Source organism: Arvicanthis niloticus, chromosome 24 (assembly GCF_011762505.2).
Source record: "Arvicanthis niloticus isolate mArvNil1 chromosome 24, mArvNil1.pat.X, whole genome shotgun sequence".
Taxonomy (NCBI): Eukaryota; Metazoa; Chordata; class Mammalia; order Rodentia; family Muridae; genus Arvicanthis; species Arvicanthis niloticus.
Window position 1 is genome coordinate 41,042,230 of NC_133432.1, and position 11,676 is coordinate 41,053,905.

Below are 11,676 nucleotides of genomic sequence, written 5' to 3' on the forward strand. Positions count from 1 at the left end.
GCCTGTGTCTGAGGTACACCTCCTCACGGCCTGTGTCTGAGGTACACCTCCTCACGGCCTGTGTCTGAGGTACACCTCCTCACGGCCTGTGTCTGAGGTACACCTCCTCACGGCCTGTGTCTGAGGTACACCTCCTCACGGCCAGTGTCTGAGGTACACCTCCTCACGGCCTGTGTCTGAGGTACACCTCCTCACACTCTGCTCCTATGATGCAGCTTCTCACATGCCAAATTATCTTCCTAAGGTTGTTGTTTTTCTTTTCTGACTCTTTTCTTGTTAAATTTATGTAGGCAGCCTAGTTTCTTCAAAATCACTATGCTGCTCACTCCGTCTTGGTGCCCCTTCTAGTACTGGAGGGATACACTGTGTGAAGACTTCTACAGAGTTCTTATTGTATGTGTTTTTGTAAATTTGACTCATTAACGAGCATTACATAATATTGGCTTTGCTTTGTGCTTATGCATGGAAGGGTTAAGACTTTCTCAATAAATGAAGACACATCCTTCTTGTGCATCCATACTTGTGAAAGACAGAATATTCAGAGCTATTGGTGCCCCCGCTGGCTGCGTAGGCAATGGTTGCCCTTCATAGTTTTTGATCCATTACAGCAAAAGACGTGAGTGTCTTTTACAGTATTGCTGATGTCCAGTTGCAATGTTGGGTACACAGAATTGGCAGCTCCAGAAATATGCACTTATGCATTTCGGGTTTTTTTTTTTTTTTTTTTTGACAGATCTCTTTATGAACACAATTTATCTGTTCACAACTGAGTATCTATCATGTAACTGTAACCACAGACCTAAGTGCTTAAGCTTGGAAGCCTGTGTTATGATTGCCTATTTTATTGTGTGAAGATGCCAATAACTGTTCTGCCACTTTCCCTGTGTCCTTGAATGAATTTCCTCCTAAAAGATAAATGCCTTTTAAATATGCTTGGTTTTTTCCAGATATTTTATTTTTGGAATCCTGCAGAGCGCATGTGTGCGTGTGTGCGTGCATGCGTGCGTGCATGCATGCATGCATGTGTGTCCGTGCGTGCATGTGTGTACAGATACCACAATATGTGTGCAGAGATCAGGGGGCATCCTCCATCTTGCTCGAGAGGGGATTTCTTACTGTTCCAGAACAGTCTATGCAACCTATGTAAGCCGCAGATCTGTATTGCTTCTGCAGCCTCTGCTTCTCCTCTTACTCCAGGAGCATGCACAGGAATTACAGCTACGCGGCCTTGCATGTGTGCTGAAGATCCAGACTCAGGTCCTCATGATTGCATGGAAAATGCTTTCCTCCTGAACCAGCTTCGCCAGTCTATCTGCTTGCTTGTCTGCTTGTCTGTCTGTTTGTTTGCTTTTAAGAGGCTTTGACCTTTCAAGAACGAAATTAACACTAATGTTTTGATGACCACTTTTAATTAGAGATCCTTACCATTGTGTGTTTTCTCTTTTTAATTAATTAATTAATTAATTAATTTTATCTGATGTGTAGGAGTGTCGCTTCTATGTATGTCTGCGTACCACAGACCACCGTGATAGAAGGGGTGCTGGGAATTGAAGCCAGACCCGCCACAACAACAAGTGCTTTTAACCACGGAGCCATCTCTCCAGTCCCTTGGTGGCTATTTCTTGAGCATGTGTACTGCCAACCACTCTTTTAGAAGCTGAAGACAGACCAGTGAGCAAAATGATGAGATTATGTGATCTCTGAAAGTTTTTTTCCTAGCTAAGAAAGGCTGACCAAAAAAAAAGATAATAATAATAATAAACCAGAGATATACGCTGTATGATGCTGTAATATGTGTCCTCCCCAGAGTCCTCCTCAGCATCCTCTGGTACTCACTGGCAGCTCTGAAGTTGAGCATCAGCCCTCACAGGGTTTGCCTTCTTAAAATCATGTGGCTCTCAGAAAGTTTGACTAAGCACAGGTGCTGAGGCTAAGGTTGGACCCAGGTGTGACAGCGCCATGCTAGGAAGGCAGGAGCTGAGCCAGGCTGGGCTGCCCACTACAGAGAAGAGCAGCTGACTGCAGGCCCTGCTGATCAAGGATGGTTACACTGTTCGGCAGGGGAGACTCCAGGCAGGAAGCCTGCAGGGCAGAACTCTCTGCTTGATCTATGCACCCACGTTGCTTTGCTGCTGCCTCCTCCAACACCTGCCCACAGGAATGGCGGTGGGAGAGCTCCAGATACAAGGCTAGACACCAGCTGTCCAGCCAGCTTCAAAATGAAATCCTGGGAAAGACAGCCACCAATGCAAATGCCAATCCCTACCCAGGAAAAGCAGCCACACTTTGTCAAGCAACATAAAATTCTCCCTTTCTGGTGACTGGCTCTGCCATAGGAGGGTTTTTTTGTTTGGTTGGTTTTTTTTTTTTTTTTTTTTTAATGGTTTTTTTTTTTTTTAATGTTTTTTTTTTAACAAATCATCATTAATTTGCTGGAAACATAAGTCATGCTAGAAAGTTCTGAGATTCATCTATCCACATTTTGATTTTTTTTTAGATGAATGTCATCAAACATGAAGGGCCAGCAGTCTAAGATGCTAAATAGAACCGGGACTCCTCTAATAACAGGAAGCCCCAGTCTCACTCAGGAGCAATGTCCTCCTGTTTTATGGACATTTCGACGGATGGGTTCACACTACTTATATCTGAATGCAACACCTGCGTTCTTACATCATGCCCTGTGGTGGGGATGAGCTTGTACCCAAGAGCCATCGGGGTCCACAGATAGCAGCCGAAGACTCAAGACAGAATTCGTGGCATTCTGCATATTTGCGTCAGTTGTTCTGCTCCAAGTCCCAGGGCACAAAATCATCACCCAGGTGAGTCCCACACACCCTCTGAGATCCACAGACTCCTAAAACCCAGTGTCAGGAGCCAAGAACTCCTTAACACTGTGGACACCTTGTCTTCTGAGATGTCTTTGTGACCAGCTCAGATACCGCCAGGCACCAGGATGCCCCAAGTCTATTCTGATTGGTGAATAAAGATGCCGGTAGCCAATAGCTGGACAGAAGAGCGATAGGTGGGGTTGCTTGGGACCAGGAGGAGGAGGAAGGAGGAGGAAGAAAGCCGCCATAGAAGAACGTGCAGGAAGGAGAGAGAGAGAGACAGCCGCCATGGGGTAGGAGTAAAGGAAGCGTGGCCATGTGGGCTGGCCAATTGGAATTAAGAGCAACCCAGATGAATACTAAGATGAATACTTACCAAGTAATAACTCAGGGTTATCGATAGGGAAATGGAATCTAATAGCACAGAGGGTAGGCAATTATCCAGCTATTGTGCCGTATAAACCTTATTTCAAATATAAAGGCTGTGTATGTGTTTCATCAAGGAACATAAAAGGTCTAAAGCGGGTAGAAACCCCACGCCGTGATTTTTTTTTAATATGTTTGACTACACACAGTGAGCATGGGTGGGGTGCTCGCGGGCACGTCGTGGCACCTCCGTCTTCCAGATGATGGCCTCTGCAGCACGTCCATTGCGTGAGAACACTGCTTTATACTGCCCATGTTACTTTAAAGACAACTAAAAATCTGACCTGGTGACTGTATCTCCCAGGCAACCCATCTCTCAGGAAACAATGCGTCTCAGAAGAGCAAACTCAGAACGAATACAAAACCAAGGCTTCTTTCCCGGTTCTTGTGTGCTCCATTTATAACCAGTGAGGCAGACATAGGTGTCTGCTCTGTGATACTTTATACACCCTTGACGTTTTGGAATTTGATAGCCATGCGGGGACAGACCCTTCAGGTATAGCCCTGTGTGTGTGTGTGTGTGTGTGTGTGTGTGTGTGTGTGTGTGTGTGTGTGTGAGAGAGAGAGAGAGAGAGAGAGAGAGAGAGAGAGAGAGAGAGAGAGAGAACATGACTCAGCTGTGTGGTAAATGCAGAGCAACCCATCTTGGATCCAAAGTCCTCTTTGGGTCTCTCGTCCAATAACCATAATTCACCTGCCTTAGTTACCTCAGATTAGACAAATGGTGACTTGTGCATGCCAGGACTGCTGAAAGCATTCACACTAGCCCAGGCTGGGCCACCTGCCTTGCCTGTTCTTTCCCATAGAGGCCGTAATAACCGGCCTCTATGCTGTTCTTCTGCCTCCAGACAGACGTGGGTGACAGCACACCCCCTTTTTGGAACTGAGTAATGACCTGCCTTCTCAGAGGCAGACACCTCTTGATCGGCTGAGTTTTCTATGCCTCCTATTTCCTACGAAAAAACTGCATGTTAAAACAGTCAGTGCCGGGCAGTGATGGCTCACACCTTTGATCCTAGCTCTCTGGAGGCAGAGGCAGGCGGATCTCTGAATTTGAAGCGAGCTTGGTCTACAGAGTGAGTTCCAGGACAGCCAGGGATACGTAGAGAAACCCTGTCTAGAAAGGGGAAAAAAAAAAAAAAAAAGACAGCAAGGCTTGTGCCTTGGGAAAGAGGACAGAGAGCCCATCGGCACTTTAGGGTCTTTCTCTGTTCCTGTAATAGCACAGCCTCTGCCCGTCCAATAGTAATATTGAGACACAAGTGTTGTCTCCAGATACTGACACTCCCAGAGGCTGTTCCAAGGTGTCTCTCACTGCACTGTAGCAAACTGAACACAAGTCTACACACACACACACACACACACACACACACACACACACACACACACACAGCAATCATCCCACCCCCTGCCTCCAGGCATCTCTACCCTCTGAGAACCCACTGTCCTTGACTCTCCTCCCTTCATCCCTGTCTATTACTCGGCCCTATCAACTCTATCACCCCTCAGTGCCTTCCCGACTCTCCCCCTCTGCTACCCTAGATAGTTTTGGCTGCTGTCCTTGCCTGCCTGGATGGTTTCAAGAGCCTTCCTATCCATCTCTCCATACAAGAAGCCAAACTACCATTGTAAGCCATAAGTCACTTACCCTGACACCTTTCTGTAAAGCAGTCAGTTGTGAGCTGGGTGCAATGTCAGCACTTCGGAGGCTAAGGTAGAAAGACCAAAGCTCAGGCTAGCCCGAGCTTATGGTGAGACCTTCTCTCAAAGCCAGATTTTAATTTGTGTTTGGACTTGAATTCATAGCACACCCATGGGCCATGTCTTCGATCTCTTCTACCTTAGCTGTCTACACTTCCTTGTCTTGTTTCCCACCTGGGATGCTCTTCTCTGCATGCTCAGCCCAGGGAGCAGACACCAGCAACACTCACCAAGACCTCTGGTCCTCTCTCATTCTTGGCTATACATATAGCACCTTGCAATCCAGTGTGGCATAGGGTTTGCTACAGCCAGGGAAATGTCAGTGGACGGGACACCACTAGGCTAAGGCAGCTAAGAGCGGGCTGTATTGTTCCGTGTTCTGATTCTCCCTGTGATGCACTAGAAGGCAAACTAACATGGAACTGCTAGAAGATCAAAGCTTCCTGGAACACTGGGACACACATGGAAGACAGCTGTCCCGAAGAGCTGCCCAGACCCTCAGCCCACTGATGTGAACAAAATATACAACTGAACTATGCTGAGCCACTGAGATTTGGGGGTCGGCTGTCCTAGCTTAGTTCAGATTGTCAGTCTTTATACCACTGACATCCCTAAATTTGATCTCCTTCCTGTCCTCTGAAAGCCGTTCTTCTTTCCTCCTTCTTCTTTATATAGTTTATCACTATGCACTTGTTTTGTATTTTTAGTTATATGTTTCACCTAACAGTTGCAGACCCTATCGGGGCAGTGACTTGGTCAGATACGGGTACCAGGGAGCCTTTAGTGAGTCTATGCACAGAGCCCATGCACCAGAGGCACTTTAACAACATGAATGAATGAGTGCTGAAAACCATAGCCGCGCCATATTCAGCCAAATCAAGGTCAGAGAAGCGGTATGTTGCATTGTGGCTATTTGTGGTCTGTGTGTTAGGGTCCAGCAGTGGCTCCGCATCCTCCGGTTCCTCCCTCTCCAGGTGTCCACGTGCTGCTGCATACTGGGCTGGGAGAATGGAGTCCATAATGGGTGAGGTCTGCAGGATCCTGAAGCAGCTGGGAGTGAGTGCCCAAGGGGTCTTAGGGGCATGAGGGCGTGGGGAGGCCTTCTCTGAGGATCTTAGTGTCACAGCTCTTTTAGACAAAGACCTTCTTCGACAATCTTCAATGAAACAGCTCTCTGAGACGATCTTAGCTGGTACACATACCTTTATTCAGGGTGGGCTTGTACACATACACTTTATTTTAAGATGAACCAAAGGCTATCTGTATGAACCTTGGGGGGTAGGAAGAGGTTCTTCTTAGGGTGAAGTTTCATTGACTGAAGCTTAAGGTACCGGGGAATACCTCATGTACATGGAGAGGCATTTCAGGTAGTCCGTGGGTTGGGTTCCCCAGATCAGACAGAGAAGAGGAAGTCCCACTAAGAAAATGGAGCCCTGCATTTTGTGCCAAGTCAGGAGAGTTGTCCGGACATCATAGACCAGAATCTCAGCAGTGAAGTTCAACAGCTGTTTGGTCACTGTGTGCTGTTCTCACTCGGCCTCTATCTAAGGCAGGCAGACCCTTTCCCTCTCAGTTTCCTGCAAAAGTTCTTCACATATCTGGTAATGAACCTGGGAGCAGGGTGTGTGGAAAGACCTCCAGAGCACCGCATCTTCCACATGCTCTCATTGGTTCTCCATAGAGACTGAGACACAGATGCTGAGAGCAAGTGTTGATTCAGAACAACTGGGAAGCCGTCTCAGTAAGCCCTATTGGATGTTCCTGAAGTTGGCAACATCCATGAGACCTCCCTGCGATGTACACGTCATCTCAGCCTCCAGAATCATCCTTGGTCCCTATGGAGGGAAGAGAAGCCACCGGAGGGATAGAGACCCAAGGGAAAGTGCATGATGTCCCTACATCGCAATAATTTCTCCTTTAATAGGTGTGCACTGCCCAATGGGCTTAGTGCAGAGGCTGAGGAGGCAGAGGGCACCAAACACACCACTCGTCCTGGCCCAGAGGACTTATGCTCTACTCTTTTTCCACGTACGTGTTGAAAAGCCCCCTAAAGCCCCTTCCCCTGGGCATGTTGGCCCCATGGCAGGAAGAAGCCACCCTAGGCCCAATTTGGGACCTTGGAATAGTGTTTTGTGAAGTGGCTTTGCAATAATCTTACTGCCTAATATGACAGTATTAATGCTTGTTGTCACTTACAGTTCAGGACTATCCTTCAAGGCAAACTGCTACCAGCTTCATCAGATCAGCCGTGCTCTCTTGTGATACAAAAGAGCATCACAACTGGGCTTGTTGGCTGTTGATAGTCCTTCATAGAAGGAGGGTGTGAAGGGTGTGATGGTTTGAATAGGATGGCCCTCATAGCCTCATATAATTGAATGTTTAGTCTACAGAGAGTGGCACTATTTGAAAGGATTAGAAGGATTTGCAGGTGGGATGGTTTGTATCTGCTTGGCCCAGGGAGTGGCACTATTAGGAGGTGTGGCCTTGTTGGAGTAGGTGTGTCACTGTGGGTGTGTGCTTTAAGACCCTCCTCAACTTAGCTGCCTAGAAGTCAGTCTTCCACTAGCAGCCTTCAGATGAAGATGTAGAACTCTCCGCTCTGCCTACACCATGTCTGCCTGGACGCTGCCATACTCCCACCTTGATGATAATGGACTGAACCTCTGAACCTGTAAGCCAGCCCCAATTAAACGTTGTCCTTTATAAGACTTGCCTTGGTCATGGTGTCTGTTCACAGCAGTAAAACCCTAACTAAGACAGAAGGCATGCCCTTTTTAGAAGCAGTGTGCCACTGGGGGTGGCCTTTGAGATTTCAAAAGCTCATGGCAGACTGACCCAAGAGTGTGAGTTAAACACCTCAGCAGAGCAGCCAGAAACGTAATTCTGGGGATTTTGACACTTCTCTGTGACAAGAATCAGGGCTCAGCAGGAAGCTCGATGGCTTTCTGAGTTTAAAGTGTGTGGCAAGCCAACGGCACTAACCACTCGGACAATGTCTAGCAGAACCATTAGCCCAGATCTACCGTTATAGTCACTGAGGGCTTTGTTGGGGATGAAGGAGTGGATCCTCAGGGTAGATGGGGTTAGCAGCATGTTCTGTGGGAGTGCATACAGGTGTTGGGTCAAGAGGGTTGTGTGTGGGGTGTGCACATGTGTATAAGTGTGTGTGTGTGTGTGTGTGTGTGTGTGTATGTGTGTGTGTGTGTGTGTGTGTGTGTAGACCAGAGAACAACCCTGGGTGTCATCTTCAGAAATGTTGTCCAGCTCTTTGAAGGTGGGGTTTCTTGTTGGCCTGGAGCCCACTGATTAGGTTAAACTGTCTGGCTAACAAGTCCCAGTGACCCTCCCCCTCTCCTTCCCCAGCTCTCGGGTTACAAGTATGCGCCACCATAGCCTATATTTTACATTGGTTCTGGATATCTCAGATCCTGATTGCAAGAAAAGCATTCGCTAATTAAGCTATCTTCCCAACCCAGAAAATGGAGGCTGGGGAGATAGCTTATTAATTAAAAGCACTTGCTGCTCTGGAAGAGGATCCATTACCAGCATCTACCCCATGTGGAGGCTCACAACCATCCTGTAACTTCCGTTCCAGGGGCCCAGCACCCTCTTCTGTCTTCTCAGAGTATTGCATGCATGTAATATATACAAATACATGAAGTCAAAACATCTATACACGGATGGATAGGTAGGTAGATAGATAGATAGATAGATAGATAGATAGATAGATAGATAGATAGATAGATAGCCAGCAAGCCCTGGTCTTCCCACAGCCTGAGATATAAAAGCTTGCAGCGTACCCTCCCAAAGAGGTAGAGGCTGAATCTCTAACAATCTTCTGAGAAGTGACACATCACAACCTCCTGCCCACACAAAGTGACCTTTCACTTCAGCTATTGGACACGATAGTTCTCACTGAGTTAATACCTGTTTTATCAGAGGGGCCTGTGGGGCAAGTGGACCATACCACCAGACAGAAAACCTGGTAAGGTTGAAGCAGGTTCAAAACCCCAGGCATTCTCACAATTGAGAACAGTAGGTGTTAGAACCAGCTCTCAGCCAGGGTCTACCTGTCCTGGAACACAGAACCATGACACTTCATTGAGAGAGTCATGACAACCAGTCTCATAGCATAAGAACCTGGAGTTCTCCAAGCTAATGAGGCATCTAGATAAACCCGGAGTGTTTAGCCAATGAGCTTCCTTTCCTGGGCATCTTTTCCAAAAAATGGTATTTAATCCCTGGTTCACCCTGAGTAAGACGAAAGCATTCACATTCACCATAACAACAAAGCAGTTTGGATAAGCAAGGACCATCACCTTCACCAAGGGTGGTTGGAGTTGTGGGGAGCCTCTGGTGTAAAGAGCCACACCTAAATCTTCTAGAGAAGACCGCTCTTCCAGACACTCCGTACTCTCCTGCCCGGCATGTAGGGGGAAGTGCAGACCCGAGAACCCCAGTTACCAACTCCTGGCAGTCCCCAGTGGCATCTGGGTACTCAGGAGATTCACCCCACTCCACTGTTCCTCACCCAGGAAATGGGCTGGGACTCCCTATCTTAGATTGCCTTCAGCCTTCCCTGAGCGACATGCTGGAGGCACTCCAGCATCCCAATGGCGAGGCAGACCGGGGCCCTAGTGACAAGGCTACACAGGATACAGGTGTGACCTCAAGAAGCCCAGAATCCAATAGGACAGATATAATAAGACATAATCAGGCAATAATATCAGCCCGAACGTGATAGTCAAACTGCTTAACCAGTTCCTAGGAAAGAGAGGCCTGTAGAGAGGGCTGCCCGAGAAGCAGACCATCAGAACTTCAGATGGTTGTGGCATAATTGTCTAGTGCATGGATGTCACATATAGTGCTGGGAATATGGTGCCATGGGAGTTGGCTCCAGGACCCCCGACCCCACCCCCGAGGCTTCCAGTCCTCTCCACCAGGGTTCCAAAGTCATAAACACTAGAGGCAGGCTACACAAGGCATGTGACGTACATACATCTCCAGGGAGACTTGGAGGTCTCTGTAATGAGCTGTAAGGTCTCGGGCTGCGTAAAGTATGGAAACGGTGGTACAGTTTGTGAAATGATGACAAGAAATAATAATAAAGAAATCTGCACGTGTTCTCTGCGGACACAACTGGAGGATGTTTACGTTTTTCTATCTGTAGTCCGTTGGCTCCTAGCACATCGAACCCACGGATATGGTAGGCAATTATATTTATACCCCAAAAAATTATAGATTGTTCATACACTGTTTATATGAGACTCAAATTAAACCAGATGTCCCGGGGTTTCACAGGCTAAGCCTGTTTATGCTATTTGTGGAGGATTCATGGCACAGATAATATCTCGTCTAGAAATAGCTAGACAAGGCAGAGGCAGGGGAGCTATGCTTCCAAGAATCCGGGATACTCCTCTGATTTGCCTCAGACACTTCCCTCTGCTCCAGCACAAGGAAAACCTTCTGCAGATCTGCAATGGCATGAGAAAATGTCTTCCTCCCCCTTAGTCCCACAGCCTACAGGAGGGCGAGGCCCGGCAGCACAGCCATGTGAAGGACTAGCTAACGTGAGGCACAGGAAGAGGCCTGTGTTGTCTAGAGCAGTGGTATCAACCTGTGGTCTCAACCCCTTTGGGGTCGCATATCAGATATCCTGCATATCAGATCTTGACATTACGATCCATAACAGCAGCAAAGTTACAAAGTAGCAACAAAATAATTTTATGATTGCAGGTCACCCCAACATGATGAACTGTATTAAAGGGCCACAGCATTGGGAAGATTGAGCACCACTCCTCCAGAGAGTTGCCGGTTACCATGGCAAAGGGAAAGGATGCAGATAAACAAGGCACAGGTTTTTCATGTATGCACACAGAGGGGACAGTCACTTTCCTTCAAAAGTGACTCAAAGGCCACCTTCCCATGTTCAGCTAAACAACACAACTGAGACCCACTGAAGGCTTGGGATCATGGAAACACACACTCTGAAACCACCTAACGCATCTCTCATGTTTGGTTGTACCAACAACCCAGCTTTAGACTGTCAGGGATCCCCCAGGGCCAGGGGCCTCCCCAATGCTAGGGGATCCTCAACGCCAGGAAGTCCCCAATGTTAGGACCCCTCAATGGTAGCCCCCATACCAAAGTTCCTGCTTTCTAGGGATCACCTGGCAACAAGGACCACAAATACAGGTTCCCCTAGTATGAAGTGCTCCATATACCAAGCCTTTCTTAACAGGAGAGCCCCAGTTGGAGACCCTACCAGTGCAAAGGACATTCTCCAAGGCCCTGTTTCTGGGCTTCTGGGGCTACTGGTCCTGGACACCTAGACAAGCACTCTGGCTGCTTAGGTATCTTTACAACGGGGGTCCACTCCCTGTACAGAGCTTTCTACATTTCTAAAACTCATAGCAAAAAGTGACCTGGATCCTAAAGACCTCCCAGTGCCCAAGGATGGCACAGGCCTCTAGGACAGATCACAAGAGCTGCCCAGGGACTCCATCTGGTGAGAGCCCTTGTCTTCTTGTGGGGGAGCCCTCTGGTCAACAGCTCACACAGGTGGCAGCTTGGCATTTAGCCCTGCTGGGCTAGTACAGACTACCTGGCCCAGGACTGACCCAGAGGGTCCCTGGAACCAAAAAGCAGGCAGCTGTTGTTTAAAAAGCAACATGGAGAGGAAATGAAAAACACCCACCTAGGCCTCCCAGGGCCCTGAGAC